The 24289-nt window shown below is 43.1% G+C and overlaps 1 protein-coding gene across 4 annotated transcripts in view; it reads left to right on the top strand.

Moving 5' to 3' along the window:
• Window positions 1-24289, top strand: part of st3gal2 (ST3 beta-galactoside alpha-2,3-sialyltransferase 2) — a 307587-nt gene that overhangs the window by 268797 nt on the left and 14501 nt on the right. The window lies entirely within an intron of this gene.

Here is a 24289-nt window from a genome sequence, read left to right as displayed (position 1 = left end):
GAACTAGGTACAGAGGGGTAAGTTTTTTTACACAGAGAGTGGTGAGTGTGTGGAATGGGCTGCCAGCAGCAGTGGTGGAGGCGGAAACGATAGGGTCTTCTAAGAGACTCCTGGATGGATACATGGAGTTTAGGAAAATAGAGGGCTATGGGTAAAGCCTAGGTAGTTCTCAGGTAGGGACATGTTCGGCACAGCTTTGTGGGCCGAAGGGCCTGTATCGTGCTGTAGATTTTCTATGTTTCTATTATCCAGAGGTGTATGGTGGTAAGTTGTACAAGGGAGCCATGGGATCCTTTAATACCACAACCAAATGCTTCTACTAGGTCACCATGATATCTATGATGCATAATGCTGTATGATCATGGTCAAGACAACATTGCAGCCATTCAGCCCATTGAGTCATGGTGGGTTCATGATACATCAAATTATTCAATCCAATACTCCCGCTCTACCCCCACAGCCCCACAAAGATTAGTGAAGGGAACACAGTGGAAAGTGACTATATGAAGACCTATCAAAATACCTTATAGAAGGTTGTTTAACAAAATTGAGACCCATGAAATTGGTGCAGATAAGAAAATGCAGGCTGGAATCTGGAGCAAGACACGATCTGCTGGAGGAACTCAACGAGTCCGGCAGCATCAGTGAGAGGAAAGAAATTGACGTTTCAGTTTTAGGACTGAGAGTCCTAAAACTGAAGAGACGAGAACAATGGTATAGAGAGGAGCAGAGGAATGGCAAGGAAGGACGATTACTGGACTAAGGAGGGTTATAAGATGACTGGCAGGTAGTGCCAGATAGGGATGGTGAGCAGGGTTAGAGTTGGAAGACTTTGGTAGGTGAATGAAAGATGGGGGCAAACATAGAGAGAGAGGAAAAAGAAAAGAACAGGATGGGGACAGGGAGTGCAAAGATGGGAGGCAGCTGCTGGAGGGAGAGAAGCAGGAACACCATTGCCAGATTCTGGTAAATAAAGAATGGAACATTGATAATTTATTCCCTCCCAGTGACTGAGTTCCTCCTCCAGATTGTATGTTGCTCCATTGGAAGTTTTGATAGCAGAAATGTTGAAGTTGTCTTTTATGTGTAGTGGCAGTATGTAGAATGAAGTTATGGACTTCTTAGAAGACTGGGAAAGAATGCAGTTTGAGTGCCAACTTTCTAATTGGCATCATATCAAGAGAATTAGTATTAACAAGTTGTAGTTCTGTACGTCAATAGAAACTAATTTCTCACTAGAGTGAAGTTAAAAAATCGCAGCTAAAACCAAACACTGTGTTATTTTAGAGTCACTTTGGGGAATTTTATACCAGCACCATCTTCCTAGTACTAACAAAAATACCAAATGAAATGAGAGCAACACACTCAAAATGCTGGAGGAACACAACAAGTTAGGGAGTGTCTGTAGAGGGAAATAAACAGTCAAAGTTTTATGCTGAGACACTTCACTAGGACTGGAAAGGAAAGGAGAAGAAGGCAGAATAAAAGACCCTCTTTCACTGCTCCCCGTCTGTGACTTTTGCTTTTGCTCTCCGCAAGGAGAATTGAAATGGATCCATTTTTTGTTCTGATTCAAGTTAAACCCATCTTCCACTGCACAGCACTATCTTTAGCCCTTATACCATGAGGATTGATCAAGATGAGATTGAACAGTAGTGCTAAGGAGTACGAGTCAGAGGTACTTGAGAACGTGTGATTTAACCAACTGATAACTGCAGAGATGTCAGATTGAAAAGTAGTCCATAGGCATTCTTTAACGCATACTTCCAGTACCTGAATAAATTACTCCCAACTGCTTCAGCAACAAGTTTGAACACAAAACATAACAGCTGTTGTTAGAAATTGATGCTCAGTATGAGCTCACAGGGACAATTACAAACACTAATGTTTGCATTATCCATTGGAGCTTTGGTGCCTGTGAGAGAGGGAAGGTAGCTCTGAGCCACTGATCCACCAAGTATTCGAACAATCAGCAGCCACTAGTGCAACATCATCAAGACTATAATGTGACTTTGGGTGCTCATACTTTTATGACCTTTTCTTTTATATCGCAACTACTATAATTGATAGATTCTGCAATTGGCTGATCGGCTGACAGCCTACCGGTCAACCTCGACACTTTGCAATTCACCTACCAGGGCAACAGGTCAACGGCAGATGCCATCTCTCTGGCCCTACATTCCTCCTTAGAACACCTGGAGAATAAAGACGCATTCGTCAGGCTCCTTTTCATTGACTACAGCTCTGCCTTTAATACCATCATTCCAAATAAACTGATTCCTAAGCTCCGGAACCTGGGCCTTAGCACTCAGATCTGCAGCTGGATCTTCAGCTTCCTCACAGACAGGACCCAGGCTGTAAAAATAGGGGACAAGCTCTCCTCTACAATCACTCTGAGCACCAGTGCCCCACAAGGCTGTGTACTCAGCCCCCTGCTGTACTCACTGTACACCCATGATTGTGTAGCCAAGTTTCCATCAAACTCAATATATAAGTTTGCTGATGACACAACAATAGTAGGCCATATCTCGGGTAATGATGAGTTTGAGTACAGAGAGGAAATTAAGAACCTGGTGGCATAGTGCGAAGACAATAACCTATCCCTCAACGTCAGCAAGACGAAGGAATTGGTTGTTGACTTCAGAAGGAGTAACAGACCGCACGACCCAATTTACATTGGTGGTGCGCAAGTGGGACAGGTCAAAAGCCTTAAGTTCCTTGGGGTCAATATCACAAATGACCTGAATTGGTCCAACCAAGCAGAGTACACTGCCAAGAAGGCCCACCAGCGCCTTTACTTCCTGAGAAAGCTAAAGAAATTTGGCCTGTCCCCTAAAACCCTCACTAATTTTTATAGATGCACCGTAGAAAGCATTCTTCTTGGGTGTATTACAACCTGGTATGGAAGTTGTCCTGTCCAAGACCGGAAGAAGCTGCAGAAGATCATGAACACAGCCCACCACATCACACAAACCAATCTTCCATCCTTGGACTCACTTTACACCACACACTGTCAGAGCAGTGCTGCCAGGATATCAAGGACACGACCCACCCAGCCAACACACTTTTCGTCCCTCTTCCCTTTGGGAGAAGGTTCAGGAGCTGGAAGACTCATACAGCCAGATTTGGGAACAGCTTCTTTCCAACTGTGATAAGACTGCTGAACGGATCCTGACCCGGATCTGGGCCGTACCCTCCAAATATCCAGACCTGCCTCTCGGTTTTTTTGCACTATATTACTTTCCATTTTTCTATTTTCTATTTATGATTTATACTTTAACTTTTTAATTTCTAATTTTTACTATTTTTACTATTTTTAATATTTAATATTTGTAATCCAGGGAGCGGGAAGCGCAGTATCAAATATCGCTGTGATGATTGTACGTTCTAGTATCAATTGTTTGGCGCCAATAAAGTATAAAGTATTTTGTTAATAGCTGTGAGACTAGGACTGCAGCAGGTAGTGAGTGAACTAACACAGAGTGATAACCCGCCACCTCATCTTCCTACCGGTTCTCCTTTGTTAGCAGTTCCTTCAGAATGAGGATAACCTCCTGTCCAGTTCTGTCAGTTCAGACGAGGCCTGTGGAGCAACTGCAGACTCTTCTGAAGAGGGGCAGGTGGGGAGGGTACTTTGCAAGATGGTCTAGTTTGTCCACGCGACTACTTGTGTTCCTGTTGCATGGCCCCATGGTTCTCAATGTCATCCCGAGTGCTCTTCTCATCCTTGCTAATCTACCATCTGTCCATAACAGAATTAGTAGGAATGACCACCTTACAGTCCTTGCAGGTACAGTAACAGCATTATTTGCAGTGTTGTGGTATCACATTCTGATAAATGGGATTAATTCAGAACAGATCTTGCATCTGAAAACTGGATAAGGCACTATGGACATTGACTAGCAGTGGGAATATACACTGCAGTCTGTAAATTATGATTGACATGTGCTTCATTCTACTATTACCATCAAGCTAAAAGACCATTGATTGAATGGTGAATGTGGAAGGGCATAAAGAGAACAGTACTTGTCATAATACAGTATGTGGCCCTGTCCTAACACACAGCAACGTGCAAACTGAACAGAAAAAGCAGTTTAGGATGCTAAGCTATCATCATCCTGTAATGGGCAATTAAATAGCTAACTGCCAGAGCAGGCTCTGAGAACATGCCCATTGTCAGTATGGCTGAGCCCAGGACAAGTAAAAAGCTAGTAGCAAAGTTCATCTGGAAGTGCCTTGTGGATGACCCACAGAAGCCAGTCATTAGCCAGCTTAGCTCATCTTGTAAAGGTGCCTAAAGTCTTGAGTCCAGAGTTTGGGTCCTCATTCATCATCATCAGCAAGTCCTGGGATCAAATTCAGAGATCAAAGCCCAAAGGTCGATCAGAAGTCTCGATGGACGGAACCTCGAGTCTGTGAATCTTTGCAAGTCCACTAGGGAAGTCAAAGGTCTAGTGTCTGTGAACTCGTGAGTCCAAGTCTACTGGAGGCCGAAGACAGCCTGTCTTGGGTTAGGGGACTGTACGTGTGTGGGTGGGGTGGAGGATTGGGCCTGCTGAGGATTTGCTGCCGTTGTTTTGTCGCTTGGTATGTTCTGTTTTGTGTGCTCTATGTTGTTCTGCGTGCTGGTGCTGTAATGCATGGCGACATGTACAGTTTCCCCCAGCATACCCTCAGGTGTGTTGTTAATGTAAATGATACACTTCACTGTATCAATGTACATTTGATAATAAATCTGCATCTGAATCTAAACACCTAAGAGCAAGGCTTCAGTATAGGTTTAGGAATGAATTAGGATAAAGTGCTCCATAACTGTCCACACGTCAGGCTGAACTGTTCCTCTGCAGTTTTGAACCCGACATCTACCTGAGAAGGTTGAAAGTTGCTCTAATATGTCCTGTCACAAAGAAAAAATAAAGATTAGCTTATTTGTCACATGTACATTGAAGTATACAGTGAAATGCATCATTTGCATCAGATCAAATTAGGAGAAATCTGATCTGGCTAATTACGACTCCCATCAGTACACTTACAATCATCAGCAACGTGTCATCAGACCTATTAAGCAGCACCTACTCGTTAATAATCTGATCACCAGTGTCTTGTCTGGATTTCACCTGAACCACCTTGCTCCAGGCTTCATAGTGTCAGTTTAGCATTCAACACCACAATTCCTTCCAGGCTCAACAAGAAGATCAGAGACCTCGGCCTTCACCCTGCCTTGTGTAGCTGGATCTTGGACTTTCTGTCAGATCACCAGCAGGTGGTAAAAGTGGGCTTCCTCACCTCCAACCCTCTGACCCTCAACACTTAATGTCCCAAAAACAAAGGAACTGGTTGTGGACTACAGGAGAAATGGAGACAGGCTAACCCCTATAGACATCAATGGATCTGGGGTTGAGAGGGTGAACAGCTTTAAATTCCTGGGCATAAACATCAGCGAGGACCTCACGTGGTCTGTACCTACTGGCTGTGTGGTGACAAAGGCACAACAGCACCTCTTTCACCTCAGCCCATTGAAGAAGTCTGGTATGGGCCCCCAGATCCTAAGAACTTTCTACAAGGGCACAATTGAGAGCATCCTGACTGGCTGCATCACTGCCTGGTATGGGAACTGTACTTCCCTCAGTTGCAGGACTCTGCAGAGAGTGGTGTGGACAACCCTGTACATCTGTAGATGTGAACTTCCCACAATTTAGGACATTTACAGAGACAGGTGTGTAAAAAGGGCCTGAAGGATCATTGAGGACCCGAGTCACCCCAACCACAAACTGGTCCAGCTGCTACCATCCGGGAAACATACCACAGCATAAAAGCCAGGACCAACAGGCTCCGGGACATCAGACTGATTAATTCATGCTGATACAACTATATTTCTATGTTATATTGAGTGTTCTGTTGTACATACTATTTATTACAAATTACTATAACTTGCACATTACACATTTAGGTGGAGACGTAACATAAAGATTTTTACTCCTCATGTATATGAAGGATCTATGAAATAAAGTCAATTCAGTTCAGTTCCAAACGTGAACAACAGAGCTGACTGCTCACATTGAGGTAAGAGTGACTGTGCTTACCATCAGAAAGCTTTAATACACATGACATCAAGGAGACATGATCTAAATGAAATCAAAGGAGAACTCTCTGCAGGATGGTGCCATACCTGATGAAATGATCAACGGTTGGATTTTAGTCACCAGCTCCAGGGAACTGTGGCTGGAATTTCCCAAAGGAGCATCCTCACCTTCCATCCAATGTTCTTTGATTAGTAATTATTAATTAATCAGACCAACAGTAATTAAAGTAGCCCTTGCTGTATGCAATAAAAACAAAGGAACATTAAGGCCTGGAGTGGCAAGTAGCATGAAAGACAAACACCAGAGAGTGTTAATCTACAACAAATCCCTTTGACACTTACTGCCATTGCCATCTCGAGACTGCAGTCCATAAGGATCGACAGCAAGGCCTCCACCACGATTATTCTCAATGCTGGTACTCCTTAAGGTTGCTTCCTCAGCCCCCTACTCCACTCCCTGTACAGTCACGACTGGCCAGATTCTACCCCAACTCCATCTACAATTCTGCAGATGATGCCACTATAGTGGGCCAAATCTCAAATAACGATGGGCCAGAGTGCTGGAAAAAGATGGAGAGCTTAGCAACATGGTGCCATGACACCAACCTTCCTGTCAATGTCAGCAAAACAAAAGAGCTGGTCACTGACTTCAGAAAGTGGGTGGTGCACGTGCTCCTGCTACATCAATTAATGCCGAGGCTGAAAGCTTCAAGTTCCAAGAGTGAACACAGCCAATAAATTTGGTATGCACCCATCAATCCTGTCTAGATGCATCACATTTGATGTGGCAACAGCCCTGGTCGTGACTGCATAAAACTCGAGAGAGTTGTGGACACAGTTCAACACATGGAAACCAGCTTGCCCTCCTTGAACTCTGTCTATGCTTCTTGCTGTCTCAGTAAAACAGTCAGCATAATCAAAGACCCCACCCACCCTGGACATGCTGTTTTCTTCCCTTTCCTGTCAAGCAGAAGATGCACGCGCCTGAAAGCACATACCATCAAGCTCAAGGGCAGCTTCTACATGACTGTTGCAAGACTATTTGTTATCAGATTATTGAATGGTTCCCTAGCACAGTAAGACAGATGCGTGACCTCTTTATGATCATACCTCGTTGCGATCCTGCACCTAATTGTTGGCCTGCATTGCACATTTTCTTTAGCTGTTATACTTTATTCTACATTCTGTTATTGTTTTATGGTGTTCTGTCCCAATGCACTGTGTAATCATTTGATCTGTATGAATGATATGCAAGAAAAATATTTCACTGTACTACAGTACAAGTGACAATAATAAACCAATTCCAATTCCACCATCATAACAGCTATTACCTTTAAGAGAAATTTAACTGAGCCTTCTGCAAAATCAATGTGGCTGCAAAAACCAAACAGAGGCTAGGTGTCATGTAGCAAGTTCTGGCTTCCGAAACATTTCCATTATCCACATGATATGGCAAGACTGTTACAGAATATTGTCTGATTTCCAGAATAAATATAGCTCCAACAGCACTAGAAACTTGACAGCATCCAGGTCAAAGCCGTTGCTTATTGGCTTTTCATCAACTACCCCTGACCTGCTTCACCACTATGTGACAAATGGAATGTAGAATATTTGATTTTTATTATTTTGATTTTAGGGGTGGCACCGCAGTAGTTAGTGTAACAGCAACCTGGCTTTAAACTGTTTGTAAGGAGTTGGTATGTTCTCCCCGTGACCATGTGCCTTTCCTCCAGGTACTTTGGTTTCCTCCCACATTCTAAAGGCATATGGCTTCGGAGGCTAATTGGTCACAAGGCTGTAACTGAGCAGAATGGGCTCATTGGGCTGCAAGAGCCTGTTACCAAGCTGTATCTCTAAATTAACATTGGAAAAAATCATAAATCTCACTGGAGTTTCATTGACATCTCCTCCTAAAATTCTTCATCTCTGCCATCCTGGAATTGTACTGCTTCTCCTTCTTCATCTTTGAGTCTACTTCCTCCGCAAGTGAACTGGGAGGGAATTTATTTCTACTCACAGACTAAAGGTGGCTTCAAAGGTTTCAATAGGTGCATTTAATGTCACAGAAATGGATACAATATACATCCTGAAATTCTTTTCCTTCGCAACCCATCCACAAAAACAGAGGAGAATCCCAAAGAATAAAGGACGGTTAAATGTTAGGACCCCAAAGCCCCCCAGCTTCCCCTCCCACACGTAAGCAGCAGCAAAAGGAACGATCCCCCTTCCGCCCACCAGCAAAAAAAGCATTGGCACCCCCCCCCCCAACTGAGCATTCAAACATGCAGCAAAGCAACAATAAAGACACAGACTTCCAGTACCCCAAAGACTACTCGTTCACCTGGTAAATCAACATACCTGAAAGGGAAAAATAGAGATATTAAAGATAGAAATAGGGCCTGCTATCACTTTTAGAAGGACAGCTAGGAATGGGCATAATTAAGTCAATAAAGTGAACAGACTTTTACCTCTTAAACTATACATTTCTACCATCACGTTTAATTGACCCATCATTCACGTCTCCAGCACTGATAGTCTTTCTGTTCCCATTTATTACCCTCCAGCTGCTGTCTCCATCTGCCCTTTATTACTCACCCATCCTCAGACCACCTTTCACCCTCAGGCCCCTGTCCCTACTTCCCCCCTCCCCTTTATATTGACTATCTATCGTCTCCACTCTCCGTCCTGATGCAAGCATTTGATCCGAAACATCAACAGTTCCTTCCACCCCCAACACCTTACAGATACCGCTCGCCCACTGAGTTCATCCAGCAGTTTAGTTTCTGGCCCAGATTCCAGCATCTGTGTCGCTTTGGAAATGTATTACCATTCCCTCATTATTGCTGGATCTAAATCCTGGAACTGTCTTCCCATTAGCTGTCTGGGAGCACCAGCTTCTCAAGGTTAATTAGGGATGGACAAGAAATGCTGCTCTTGCTGATGACACTATGCTCTTGAAAATTAATTTTACATAAAGGTATATTCTGTTGAATCCTTCTGTGTCACTTGAAGACCTCTATTGATCTCTTTTAAATGTTCTGTGCCTAGTTTGTGAAATCTGTTCCCCTAAGCTAATACAGTACTTGTAAGTAAACCTAGTGCATCTGTGCTGGATCCCTTCCAAAACCAATAAATCCTTCCTGTGTTTGATATTCCAGATGTGGTTTCACTAAGGAAGTATTCAATTGCAATGAAACTTTTTTCCCTTTGTATTTCATTTCCTGGGGACAACAGCTATCATTCCCCAGCTATCAAAGGGGGGAAAGCGAAGGTGAGCAGACAGGTAGTGCAGAGCACCCCTGTAGCCATTCCCCTGAATAATAAGTTTACTGTCCTGGATACTGTTGGCGGGGACGACCGACCAGGTGTGAGCCACGGTGGCAGGGCCTCCGGCACTGAGTCTGACCTGGTGGTGCAGAAGGGTGGGACGGAGAAGAGGAGAGCTGTTGTCATTGGAGACTCTATAGTCAGGAGATTATGTGGACGTGAGAAGGACACCCGCATGGTTTGTTGCCTCCTGGGTGCCAGGGTCCGGGATGTCTGTGACTGAGTGCACGACATCCTGGTACGAGAGGGAAAGCAACCAGAAGTCGTGATACATGTTGGGACCAATGACATAGGCAGGAAGAGGGATGAGGTCCTGAAGTGTGAGTTTCGGGAATTAGGCAGAAGGCTGAAGAACAGGACCTCAGGGGTGGCGTTCTCAGGATTGCTGCCAGTGCTACGTGACAGTGCTGGTAAGAATTGGAGATGGCAGTTGAATGCGTGGCTGAGGAGTTGGTGCAGGGAACAGGGTTTTAGATTTTTGGATCATTGGGATCTCTTCTGGGGAAGGTGGGACCTGTACAGATTGGATGGGTTGCACCTGAACTCGAGAGGGAGCAATATCCTTGCAGGTAGGTTTGCTAGCATGGTTCAGGAGGGTTTAAACTAATTTGCAATGGGGATGGGACCCAGAGCGATAGAGCAGTGAAAGAAGTGCATGGAGTAAAGCCAGACCTAACATATAGAGAGGTTTTGAGGAAAGAGAAGCAGAATAAACGGTGTAAAGGTAGTAAGGTAGAAGGGCTGAAGTCTGTGTACCTCGATGCAAGAAGCATCAGGAACAAAGGTGATGAACTGAGAGCTTGGATACATACATGGAATTATGATGTAGTGGCCATTACAGAGACTTGTCTGGCACCAGGGCAGGAATGGATTCTCAATATTCCTGGATTTCAGTGCTTTAAAAGGGATAGAGAGGGCGGAAAAAGGGGAGGAGGGGTGGCATTACTGGTCAGGGATACTATTACAGCTACAGAAAGGGTGGGTAATGTAGCAGGATCCTCTTTTGAGTCAATATGGGTGGAAGTCAGGAACAGGAAGGGAGCAGTTACTCTACTGGGGGTATTCTATAGGCCCCCTGGTAGCAGCAGAGATACAGAGGATCAGATTAGGAGGCAAATTTTGGAAAGGTGCAAAAATAACAGGGTTGTTATCATGGGTGACTTTAACTTCCCTAATATTGATTGGCACCTGATTAGTTCCAAGGGTTTAGATGGGGCAGGGTTTGTTAAGTGTGCCCAGGACGGATTCCTGTCACAGTATGTGGACAGGCCGACTATGGGGAATGCCATACTAGATCTAGTACTAGGTCAGGTCACAGATCTCTCAGTGGGTGAGCATCTGGGGGACAGTGACCACCGCTCCCTGGCCTTTATAATTATCATGGAAAAGGATAGAATCAAAGAGGACAGGAAAATTTTTAATTGGGAAAGGCAAATTATGAGGCTATAAGGCTAGAACTTGCTGGTGTGAATTGGGATGATGTTTTTGCAGGGAAATGTACTATGGAGGTTGATGTTCTGGAGCATGTTGATATTAAGGGAGAGGAGGTGTTGGAGTTGTTAAAATACATTAGGATGGATAAGTCCCCGGGGCCTGACGGAATATTCCCCAGGCTGCTCCATGAGGCAAGGGAAGAGATTGCTGAGCCTCTGGCTAGGATCTTTATGTCCTGGTTGTCCATGGGAATGGTACCTGAGGATTGGAGGGAGGCGAATGTTGTCCCCTTGTTCAAAAAAGGTAGTAGGGATAGTCCGGGTAATTATAGACCAGTGAGCCTTACATCTGTGGTGGGAAAGCTGTTAGAAAAGATTCTTAGAGATAGGATCTATGGGCATAATCACGGACATATGGTCTGATCAGGGACAGTCAGCTTGGCTTTGTGGAGGGCAGATCGTGTCTAACAAGCCTGATAGAGTTCTTTGAGGAGGTGACCAGGCAGATAGATGAGGGTGGTTCAGTGGATGTGATCTATATGGATTTTAGTAAGGCATTTGACAGGGTTCCACACGGTAGGCTTATTCAGAAAGTCAGAAGGTATGGGATCCAGGGAAGTTTGGCCAGGTGGGTTCAGAATTGGCTTGCCTGCTGAAGGCAGAGGGTCGTGGTGGAGGGAGTACATTCAGATTGGAGGATTGTGACTAGTGGTGTCCCACAAGGATCTGTTCTGGGACCTCTACTTTTCATTATTTTTATTAACGACCTGGATGTGGAGGTAGAAGGGTGGGTTGGCAAGTTTGCAGATGGCACAAAGGTTGGTGGTGTTGTAGGTAGTGTAGAGGATTGTCAAAGATTGCAGAGAGACATTGATAGGATGCAGAAGTGGGCTGAGAAGTGGCAGATGGAGTTCAACCCGGAGAAGTGTAAGGTGGTACACTTTGGAAGGACAAACTCCAAGGCAGAGTACAAAGTAAATGGCAGGATACTTGGTAGTGTGGAGGAGCAGAGGGATCTGGGGGTACATGTCCACAGATCCCTGAAAGTTGTCTCACAGGTAGATAGGGTAGTTAAGAAAGTTTATGGGGTGTTAGCTTTCATAAGTTGAGGGATAGAGTTTAAGAGTCGCGATGTAATGGTGCAGCTCTATAAAACTCTGGTTAGGCCACACTTGGAGTACTGTGTCCAGTTCTGGTCGCCTCCCTATAGGAAGGATGTGGAAGCATTGGAAAGGGTACAGAGGAGATTTACCAGGATGCTGCCTGGTTTAGAGAGTATGCATTATGATCAGAGATTAAGGGAGCTAGGGCTTTACTCTTTGGAGAGAAGGAGGATGAGAGGAGACAGGATAGAGGTGTACAAGATGTTAAGAGGAATAGATAGAGTGGATAGCCAGCACCTCTTCCCCAGGGCACCACTGCTCAATACAAGAGGACATGGCTTTAAGGTAAGGGGTGGGAAGTTCAAGGGGGATATTAGAGGAAGGTTTTTTACTCAGAGAGTGGTTGGTGCGTGGAATGCACTGCCTGAGTCAGTGGTGGAGGCAGATACACTAGTGAAGTTTAAGAGATTACTAGACAGGTATATGGAGGAATTTAAGGTGGGGGGTATATGGGAGGCAGGGTTTGAGGGTCGGCACAACATTGTGGGCCAAAGGGCCTGTAATGTGCTGTACTATTCTATGTTCTATGTTCTATTCTATCATTGCTTTTTTGAAATTATCCACATGCATCTGCAATTGTCTACATGATATCCCCTGACACATAATAGTTCCTAGTTTCTCATTCTTTACAATGCCCAAATTTGTCTGTCTTGTTTGAAAAGAGGGTAATCTCACATTTTCTCAGGTTTCAACTCCCCACTGTTTTCATTAACCTATTAGAATCAGATTTATTATCACTGGCACGTGTCGTGAAATTTGTTAACTTAGCAGCAGCATTTCAATGCAATACATAATATAGAAGAGAAAAACAAAATAAAATAATAATAAATAAATAAGTAAATCAATTACAGTATACATATATTTAAAAATTGTGCAAAAAAAAAACAGAAGAAGTGAGGTCGTGCCCAAGGGTTTGATGTCCATTTAGGAATCAGATGGCAGAGGGGAAGAATCTGTTTCTGAATCGCTGAGTGTGTGCCTTCAGGCTTCTGTACCTCCTACCTGATGGTAACAGTGAGAAAAGGGCATGCTCTGGGTGCTGGAGGTCCTTAATAATAGATGCTGCCTTTCTGAGACACTGCTCCCTGAAGATGTCCTGGGTACTATGTAGGCTAGTACCCAAGATGGAGCTGACTAGATTTACAACCCTCTGCAGCTTCTCTCAGTCCCATGCAGTAGCCCCGCTACCCATACGAGACAGTGATGCAGCCTGTCAGAATGCTCTCCACGGTACATCTATAGAAGTTTTTGAGTGTATTTGTTGACATGCCAAATCTCTTCAGACTCCTAATGAAGTATAGCTGCTGTCTCGCCTTCTTTATAGCTGCATAGATATGTTGGGACCAGGTTAGATCCTCAGAGAACTTGACACCCAGGAACTTGAAGCTGCTCACTCTCTCCACTTCTGATCCCTCTTTGAGGATTGGTGTGTGTTCCTTCGTCTTGCCCTTCCTGAAGTCCACAATCAGCTCTTTCATCTTACTGACATTGAGTGCCAGGTTGTTGCTGGGACATCACTCCACTAGTTGCCATATCTCACTCCTGTAAGCCCTCTCGTCACCACCTGAGATTCTACTGACAATGGTTGTATCATCAGCAAATTTGTAGATGGTATTTGAGCTATGCCTAGCCACACAGTCATAGATGTTATCACCAATCTGCGCAGATCGTTGTCTTCCAGTTAGGAATTTGAGGATCCAATTGCAGAGAGAGGTACAGAGGCCCAGGTTCTGCAACGTCTTAACCAGGATTGTGGGAATGATGGTATTAAATGCTGAGCTGTAGTCGATGAACAGCATCCTGATATAGGTATTTGTGTTGTCCAGGTGGTCTAAAGCCGTGTGAAGAGCCGTTTAGATTGCATCTGCCATTCACCTATTGTGGCGGTAGGCAAACTGCAGTGGGGCCTAAGTATCTCATAGAACATAGAACATGAACAGGCCCTTCGGCCCACAATATCTATGTTGACTTTGGTACTAATCCTATCTAATCTCACCTGTTTGCCCCTTTGTCTATATCCTTCCATTTTAAGTCTGTTCATGCAGCTGTTCATTTGCTTCCACCACTATCCCTGGCAGCACGTTCCAGTCACCCATCTATCTTTGTATAATCAAAAAGTTGGCCTCAGTATTTTAACTATGCCTTTAGTGTTTGATATTTCTACCATGGGGAAAATGACTCTGACCATCTATGCCTCATAATTTTATATACTTTTGTCAGGTCACCTCCAAAGAGGTGACCTATCAAAATGCTCCAAAGAAAATGATGTAAGTTTATTCTGCCTTTCCATATAGATTATACCCTCCAATCTAGGCAACAACTCGGTGAATCTCTTCTGCACCTTCATCAAAGCTTTCACGTTCTTCCTGTAAAACAGTCCTTTGAGACGTCAGGAGAATGAGGAAAGTGTTATTTAAATGCAAATTTTCTTCCTAATGATATCATCTCAAGCAGAGTGCTGGACATGTTTTCTGAAAGATGGACAATAGATTGATCTCTAATAAGTCTAGCTAAATTCTTTTCTTCAATATATATTATGGTGTTGAACATGTCCGCTGTTTGTTGCATTCAGATTTACAGACTTAACAGTTTTTCCCTTTATATCCTACTTCCCTGGAAAGTTAGTTTTCATATCAGATGCTGAACCGAATGAATTGTACAGTTTGCAGGAAATGCCCCACAAAAGATTGCCTGCCTAGTGTTTCATGGCTGGCAGTTTCCACTCGCACTTGAACAGTGATGAAATATTGAAAAACTTTTTGCAAGGTTTTAAAGAAAATCTATATCTGCCAACCACATTCCTCTGAAGAATTGCGCAGCATAGAACAAAGAACATTAAAGACTCGACTCAGTCATTGTTCACTGGCCAGGCAACAGGCTAAGAATTTTTTATATAAACACAAGAGTTTCTGCAGATGCTGGAAATCCAGAGAAATACACACACAATACAGGAACAACCCAGCGGGTCTGGCAGCATCTATGGAGATGAATAAACAGAAAACATTTAGGGGCAAGACCCTTCATCAGGACTCCTTTATTAACATTTTCTTTCTGGCAGAGGAGTAATATCAGCCCAGTGTGACTGAAGGGTCTGAAAGTTGGTATACCGCACAGCAGGAGGCAATCATTTGGCCAGAACAGGTCCATGATGGCTGCCAGCAGAGCACTGGCATCAGCATCATTCCTCCTTCTTCTCAGTTCCCTGTAGCACTGCAACTTCAAACGTATCCATCCATTTCAAACAGGTCCATCAACTTTTCTTTCAATTGTAATAGGGGATAGTTTACAGTACGTCAAATGTCTTCGGGATGTTTGAGGGAACTGGAATCTCAGTGGAAATCCTTGTGGCCACAGGGTGAATTTGAAAACGCCACTAGAAAGCACGCAAGATGAAGTTCAGACCTTGCGAGGCAGTAGCCGTGCTATCATACCAGCCCTATGCAATTTAATTATAATTTTTTTTCTTAATTTAATCATATGGGGAGGTTCTAAATAGTGAAAATAGTAATTAATTTATACAATGAAAATATCTTCTCATAGCTTCTTTAACAAGCGCTTTATATTTTGTAACATTGTAAAGTTATTCATTCATTACAGGAATTGATCTAAGTATTCCTAAAAAAACAGTAACTACTTTAGGAATCTGGTATTATTCTTATATAAATCCTATATGTGATAGATGTCATTCCCAGATAGCTTCTTTAACTCATATGTTTTGGTCATGTCCTTTGTTGGAAAAATATTGGAAAGACATTTTTGACATTATTTCAACGGTTTTGAATATAGACTTACAACCTCATCCAATTACTGCTATTTTTGGATTACCAATGATAGATTCAAATTATCTAACCTCTTCAGCACGTAGGAAGATTGCATTTCTTACTCTAATGGCTAGAAGATCCATTATGCTGAATTGGAAAGAGATTAATCCTCCTACTGTATTTCATTGGTTTTCACAAACTATGGTATGTTTGAATTTGGAAAAAATTAGAAGTGCGGTTTATGACCCTTCCATTAGATTTGAAAAAACTTGGAGGCCATTCATTCAGCATTTTCATTTGATGTAATTTGACCATTTTCAAACTTGTTTTATTTCTCTGTACTGTTGGTTGAGAGGAATGGAGTCGTTGACACTAAGGTTTTCTTCTTTCCCATTTTCAAGTTGTTAGTATTGCCCAAGTCTTTTAGTTTAGTTGACTAATTCTGTTTAGTTTAGTTTTTTTAGGGATGGGTTTTTTTTTTCTTTTTCTTTTCTTTTTCATGATTTTTCTTCAGTTTTTTTTGCTTTGTATTATTCTTTATTATCCTGCACAATTGGGAGCTTTGTTAATTTTTACTATTTGGTTTTACAATTACTCATTTTAAGTGTAACAATGTATCTCCTACTAGTATTTTTGCTTGTTATGTTTTCATTCTATGAAATTAATAAAAAGTTTGGAAAAGAAAGAAAAGAGTCTGGCAATCAGTCACCATTTAATGTTTCATTGAAGCATAATTTATTGTCTCTCTACTAAAAGTTGGAATGAATGATACATTTGGCTAACTGAGCTTTCATCTCTTTAGGACTGAGCTGAGTCACGGAGCTCACAGTACAGAGTGCATAGAAATTACAATATAGTAAAGTTTCATTGACATGCTCACCTTGTAAAGGGCCAATTCTCTAGTTGCAGAATTTCATTCGCCCAGTTAAAAACTCTGTCTCTCATGGAAATGACTTCACTAAATATTGACAAATTTCTTAGATCCTGTGTTTTCAGGGAAGCTTTTTCAAAGAAATAGACCAAGTGAACCACAAGTATATTCACCATTATTTTTCAAAGACTTCCAATTTAGGTATTTTCTCTAATATTGGAAGACTACAAATGTAATTCTACTGATGAAAGGTATAAGAGAAACTAGGAGATTAGATTAGATTATGAAGACACGCAGTCCTCTTTTATTGTCATTTAGTAATGCATGCATTAAGAAATGATACAATATTTCCTCCGGTGTGATATCACAAAACACAGGACAGACCAAGACTGAAAAAACTAACAAAACCACATAATTATAACATACAGTTACAACAGTGCAACAATACCATAACTTGATGAAGAACAGTCCATGACACAGTAAAAAGTTCAAAGTCTGTCAAATGTCCCACATCTCATGCAGACGGGAGAAGGAAGAAAAACTCTCCCTGCCATGCTGACCACAATCCGACTCTGAGTCATACGAAAACTTCAAGCCTCTGATCAGCTCTCCAACACCAAGTACCGAGCACCATCTCTATCCAAACGATTCGACCTCAATCTCGGTCGCCAGCAGCAGGCAAAGCCGGGGATTTTGGGGCCTTCCCCAGAAGATTCTCGATCGCCCAGTAACAGCGGCAGCGAACCTGCGTTTCAGAAATTTCTCCAGATGTTCCTCTGAGCTTTCACGTCTGTCTCCATCAAATCAGAATTGTCCACGGCCCCTATTTAACGGACACGATATCATTTTCACTGGAGGGCATCCTCTTGCCGAAGATGATAGAACTATTGCTTTAACATCAAATAAATATTTGAAATCTCAAGGACAGAGTGTAAGAACATGTAGAGAAAATTGAGATTATTAATAAGAAAGAATGGAATACATTGTAAGTTTCACTACAAATGTGTGTAATTCTCTGCTTAAGGAATAAAGTGTACAGTTTGATCATCAGAACGAAAGAAACTCTCTCAAAAGGATGCAGTCTAAATTCATCAGAACTGTTTCACATCTCCCAAGCATTATAAAACATGGCAAAATTACATAAACTGAGCTTGAACTTTTGATAACAATGGGCTAATTTTGAGCAATGTACACAAAATACTGAAGGATCCCAGCATTTCAGGCAGCATCTATGGAGAGGAATAAACAGTCAACATTTCAAGCCAAGGCCGTATATCAAACTGATGTTGACTTGGACCTGGGATAACTTTGATTGCAGGTCTTAAGATTTTGATAGAATACATAAAGAGAACCATGTCCTGTTGGTAGGAGAGTTTATAAGAGAGGGGCGTAATCTTAAAATTTGTACCAAATTATTGACGTGAGGTTAGGAAACACTACACACAAAGTATGATAGAAGTATAGATCTCTCTCCTATAAGAAGTAATTAATCCTGGCTCTATTAGCAATTGTGAGATAGTTAGATCTTCAATAACCAAGTGCATTAAGGAATAAGGGTCAGAGGCAGGTATGTTGTTAAGATACTGCTTGGTCATGGTGTCAGAACAAAAGTGAGAAGATAAGTAACTTATTTTACCAAACAGGAAACCTACATTTATAAAACACCTTTAACAGCCCAAGACCTCCTGCAGGAACAATATCAAATAAAGATTGACATTGAGCTATGTAAGGAAACAGTAGGACCTGTGACAGATTCATTTACTTGTCACATGTATATTGAAATATACAGTGAAATCTGTCATGTGCGTTAACAACTAACACAACATGTCCTGGAGGCACACGAGTCACATAGCATGCCCACTGTGCTGGGCAGAACAACACAGAACACATCAAGAAACAAAACAACAACAGCAAAACAAGCTCACTTCTTCCCTCCAACCCACCCGTGCACACAGAGAATCCTCCAACACCAGGACAAGCCCCCAGTCTCTAAATTTCAGCCATCGGGTTTCAACTTCCAGACTTTCAATTGCCTTTGGGCTTCAATCTTCGGTATCAATGTCGTACTAACAAATGACAGGACTCTGAGCTTCAGACTCATACTCTGCGTTTGCCAACTCACCAGCCTTCGTGCCTCCTGCTCACATGTGAAACACGCCAGTTCGTTCGGCTGCGTAAGTCCAGGGAAGACCGCCTCTGGTCCCGCCAAACGTGGGAGATTGAAGCACAAGCCCATCAGAAACCCCTGTCTGTGTGGATGCTGTGTGATTCGTTACCCCGTTACAAATAAAGACCACAAAGTACACCTCATACAATTTAGCTAAAACGATTTAGTTTTATAATTCTTAATTTGACTAAAGGCTTAGTAAAGAAAAAGCGAAAAAAGAAAAGGGCCCACTTTAATGAAAGAGTCTAACATGCACAAGTTGGAGCTCCCAGTTTCCCCTTCGCCGATCTTCCTTCAACCTACCCGGGCTTCATCGGATCATGGCCCCGCTCTGGGTCGGGTCCTACGACCTCTTCTCTCCGACATCTTCTCCATTCATCTCCCACCGAACAAAAGTCCCAGCTCACCCCGGTGTCAGGCACACAACACAAAAACACTCTCCCCTCATTGGACAGCTCACATTCCAAAGCACCCGTTATCTGTAACCATAACCTAAACACTGCTTCTACAGAAAGACCATTACGTTAGCAGTGACACCTTTCCCAGGGTGTTACACTCTCCCCCCCCACCACCAGAGTAACATTGAGATACTTTGCCACCCCTTCATCCAAAGCACAAAGTCTAACCCAGGTGTAAAAGGCAGTGACATAGCTCCCCACAGCAGTAGGGGCCACACTCTGTTCCTCCGGTGCTACATAGGCCAGCCTATCTGGTGGTCTCCTGATTCTTTGAGACCTCCTTACCCTGTCATCTACTTCTTCAGGTTCAGACATTCCTTGGGATACTTCGGGTCTACATGGCGAGGCCTCCCCGGTCGATCACTCAGACCCCTCTGCCACTTGGCTGGGCTCTGCTTCATCCCTCCATGGTCCCGCTGAAACTCAGGCTGTCCACAGATAGTTCCCCCCGATTTCACCTGACTCAGCATGAGAAGGGTTGGGAATCTCTTCCTCAATCAGTGGGGAGTTAGCAAAAGGCAGCATATACCACACCCCATTTCCTCATCATCTGAGTCCGAGTCCCATTCAAGGGTGGGGCTGGACTAATCTCTCCTGCTGTTGGTCCTTCAGTCACTCCATGTTTCCGAAGAGTCCCCTTACTCGGTCTAGGCTCCAGGTCGGGCTCTGGGAGAATCGTGACAGGCCCATTCCCATCCTCTGGTTTCACCCAGAAAACTGGTACATTTGGCATCTGACTCTCCACTACGTAGAACGTAGCCACTCAGCAGTCAGCCAGCTAATACTTCCTAGGTAGCCCCAAATTCCTTATGAGGATCCGGTCTCCCGGCATGAACCTCATCTTTTGATCATACCTCCTGTTATTTCCTTGATTCTGCTTGGCAGCCGCGACCTCAACTAATTCATAAGCCCTTTTCAGCTCCCTTCTCATGTCAGCCCATACTTCAGGTAAGTCTTCGGTGGTGGGTCTTCCTCGCCAGTCCCAAAACAAATGTCGATGGCAACCTCGCCTCGTGCCCAAACATCAAAATTTGGTATGGGGGGGGGGCTTGAAGCAACATTTATTGGGTGAGGGATTGGGAAACTGGATTAATATTGATGGTGAAATGAGGGTTAGAATTGTCATATACCCCGTGATGGGGATAAAGAACCAGCAAAAATAGAAACCACTTTGGAGTCTAGTATTGCTATAACCTACTAATATTTATTAGTAACTACACAATACAGTAATATGAATGTAGATAAATCAAACAGGTTAGTAATGATTATATATAAAAGTAAGTGTGGAATATATATGTATGAAAAACCAAGCTTCTTTAAGTCTAGGGGTAAAAAGATACAGTCTTACGATGTTGAGTAAAGTTCAGTTCAGTTCGTGGTATGTAGTTGAATAGTGATGGAGAGAGAGAGAGAGAGAGAGAGAGAGAGAGAGAGAGTGAGTTGAGTCTTCAGGTGAGCTGATGCCGTCAATCTTTTCGTCGTCCTCCGAAATCCTTTACAAGTCACCGACTGTGACTTTAACCAGGGGGACCGGTCTTCTGTGGTGGAACTATCACCCAGGCGAGGGTGGACACAAAGACAACTCCCCACCAGTCAACCCCTTCTCCTCAAACTGGAATAGTAACTTGGATCAACCCACCTGATTGATCCTCCAAAACCCACTTTCTCTGTGGGCACAACAATGCTCATTCAGAACTTGTGTCCGAGGTCTGTATCATCTGACCTCCCATTTATCCGACCACGCTGAGCATCACCTGTCATTCAAAGAGTCCCTCCTTCCTTTGTCTGTGAAGAAATGCACAAGCAGGCAACAAGTCCTTGAAAGTAACATCAATAATGTCCTGTCGGTCACCATAGCAACCTTCGAGCTGCTCGGTGCTGTCTCCAACTCCAAACTCAGTAGAAATCGAAAGTTACTTCCAATGCCTTAAAGTGATAACATAGAAAACATAGAAAATAGGAGCAGGAGTAGGCCATTCGGCCCTTCGAGCCTGCACCGCCATTTATTATGATCATGGCTGATCATCCAACTCAGAACCCTGTACCTGCCTTCCCTCCATACCCCCTGATCCCCGTAGCCACAAGGGCCATATCTAACTCCCTCTTAAATATACCCAATGAACTGGCCTCAACTGTTTCCTGTGGCAGAGAATTCCACAGATTCACCACTCTCTGTGTGAAGAAGTTTTTCCTAATATCAGTCCTAAAAGGCTTTGCCTTTATCCTCAAACTGTGACCCCTCGTTCTGGACTTCCCCAACATCGGGAACAATCTTCCTGCATCTAGCCTGTCCAATCCCTTTAGGATTTTATACGTTTCAATCAGATCCCCCCTCAATCTTCTAAATTTCAACGAGTATAAGCCTAGTTCATCCAATCTTTCTTCATATGAAAGTCCTGCCATCCCAGGAATCAATCTGGTGAACCTTCTTTGTACTCCCTCTATGGCAAGGATGGCTTTCCTCAGATTAGGGGACCAAAACTGCACACAATACTCCAGGTGTGGTCTCACCAAGGCCTTGTACAACTGCAGTAGTACCTCCCTGCTCCTGTACTCGAATCCTCTTGCTATAAATGCCAGCATACCATTCGCCTTTTTCACCGCCTGCTGTACCTGCACGCCCACTTTCAATGACTAGTGTATAATGACACCCAGGTCTCGTTGCACCTCCCCTTTTCCTAATCAGCCACCATTCAGATAATAATCTGTTTTCCTATTTTTGCCACCAAAGTGGATAACTTCACATTTATCCACATTAAATTGCATTGCCATGAATTTGCCCACTCACCCAACCTATCCAAGTCACCCTGCATCCTCTTAGCATCCTCCTCACAGCTAACACTGCCGCCCAGCTTCGTGTCATCCGCAAACCTGGAGATGCTGCATTTAATTCCCTCATCCAAGTCATTAATATATATTGTAAACAACTGGGGTCCCAGCACTGAGCCTTTCAGTACCCCACTAGTCACTGCCTGCCATTCTGAAAAGGTCCCGTTTATTCCCACTCTTTGCTTCCTGTCTGCTAGTCCAACTGTCAATCTTGGTCTCTCTCTCCTTTCCAAACAAACCATTAATGATAAATGTCTCTCTCTGTCTCTCTTCACTCAGTTAATAGGGGAACTCCTGGATCCCCTCACACAATGATGTTGTGGGATGAAGTAAGGAAGCTCGTATGGAGCTGATATATTGACTGGCTTGGCCAAGTTCTGTCCTGCAGTTTTCTATACAATTCTGTCTATCTGTTTTTAAAATATGTAGTTATTAAACTGAAATTAATCTTGCCTGAGAGCAAGTGTTTCATGAAAATAGCTATTCATGTTGTGTATGACAGTTGTGTTCAGTTTAGTTTCCCCACATTTAACATTGACTACCAATGCTACTATTGCCAAGGGAAGATTTCTATAATAGTGGTGCGGACAAAGTAACTTCTTTCAGTTTAAAATTTTAGTATATTCTCTCTGGGCGGATGAGTTGTCCAGTGTGCTGCTACACTACACCTCCTGACTTAGTTATCTTGACTTGAACAGCAAATGAGTTGCTGCAGGAGGGAGAAATGAGTCAATCTGGGTTTCTGCTACTGTTCATTATTGGGGACATCTTTACAGAGAGTGCATACAGTATTATGAACCTCAGGTATAAATGCAACTGGACTGTGATGGCCCATAATCAAACAGCCTGTAAAATTCACCAGCTGTGATTATATAAATTTATAATCAGGTAGGTAAACCACTGAGGGTTTATAACTCACCTAGATTCAGTGCCTTGTGAAGAGGTTACAAAATGGAGAGAGTTTGCTTAGAGCTCACAATATAATTAGCATTAAAATATTTCATTGTAAATTCAATATTTGTTCATTCAGGTTCAAGTTCATTTTATTGTCATTCAGTCATACAGATGTACACTGCCAAACAAACACTGTTCCTCTGGACCAAAGTGCACAACAGAATACATATAACTCACACACACAACATAAAGTAATATAACTACAAATGAAATTATCAAGTAATAACGTGCATATAGGACACAAGTTAAAAAGTAAACAGTGTGGCACTTCATACTGATGAGACCTAGGTGGTGGCAGGGAGTTCAGTAGTCTTACTGGGGGGAGAAGCTGTTTCCCATCCTAACAGTTCTTGTCTAATGCCAAGGTACCTTCTGCCTAATGGTAGGGGATCAAAGAGATTGTTTGATGGATGGGAGGGGTCATTGATTATGCTAAGGGCACTGCATATGAAGCACTGCTTATAAATATCTGTGAAGGATGGAAGAGAGACCCTGATGATCCTCTCAACAGTCATCACAATCCTTTGTAGGGTTGTATTTGGTGCCAAAACCCCTTTACCTTGTCCTTCCTTTGAGCCCTATGTTAACAGTGAGCAGGAAATGATGGTATGCCTGGGGTATGGTTTGATGTGTTTGCTCCAGGAGTAGAAATATATAAATCAGGCTCACTGGTCCATGGTTTGGGGATTGGAACAAGGACTGGCACTGCAGAAACATTTAATTATCTGAGCTCACAGAAGAGGAATGGCATATGTTGGAGGGCTGATGTCATCCTTGGAACAGTTTTACGTAAGAGTCAGCGACTGGAATGGAAAAATCACAAGGAAGCAAGTCTTACTCTCCTAGTGTCTAACCATAGATAGCTGAGGAAGCATTTTGCAAATGGCGTTCTTCTAACTAGGCACAACAAGACAACAGGAGGACCCTTACGTTAACTCAGAATCTAGACTGACTAATCCAAAATGGTGAACATATCAAGGACCTTTTGGATAAGCACATTACTTAAAATTATTATATACCTATTTGTTCTAGACCCAGGCTGCCTGTCCAATTGGAGTGGCCAGTCTTCCATTCTATGATCAATAATATTGGAGTCAGTTGAGTGCCTTCTTACAGTGTGTTTGTGGATAAAGCCATGAGAATTCCAGATAAGAAGTCCCAGTTTCCATCCGTGGTGCATGCCAAAGCCCCAGTGTAGGAAAACATAACTGACATGATATCAAGACTTGACTTAACCATCTATA

Source organism: Mobula birostris, chromosome 15, assembly GCF_030028105.1.
Source record: "Mobula birostris isolate sMobBir1 chromosome 15, sMobBir1.hap1, whole genome shotgun sequence".
Taxonomy (NCBI): Eukaryota; Metazoa; Chordata; class Chondrichthyes; order Myliobatiformes; family Myliobatidae; genus Mobula; species Mobula birostris.
Note: the sequence above shows the minus strand (reverse complement) of the source record. Positions and strands in the feature narration are given on the sequence as shown.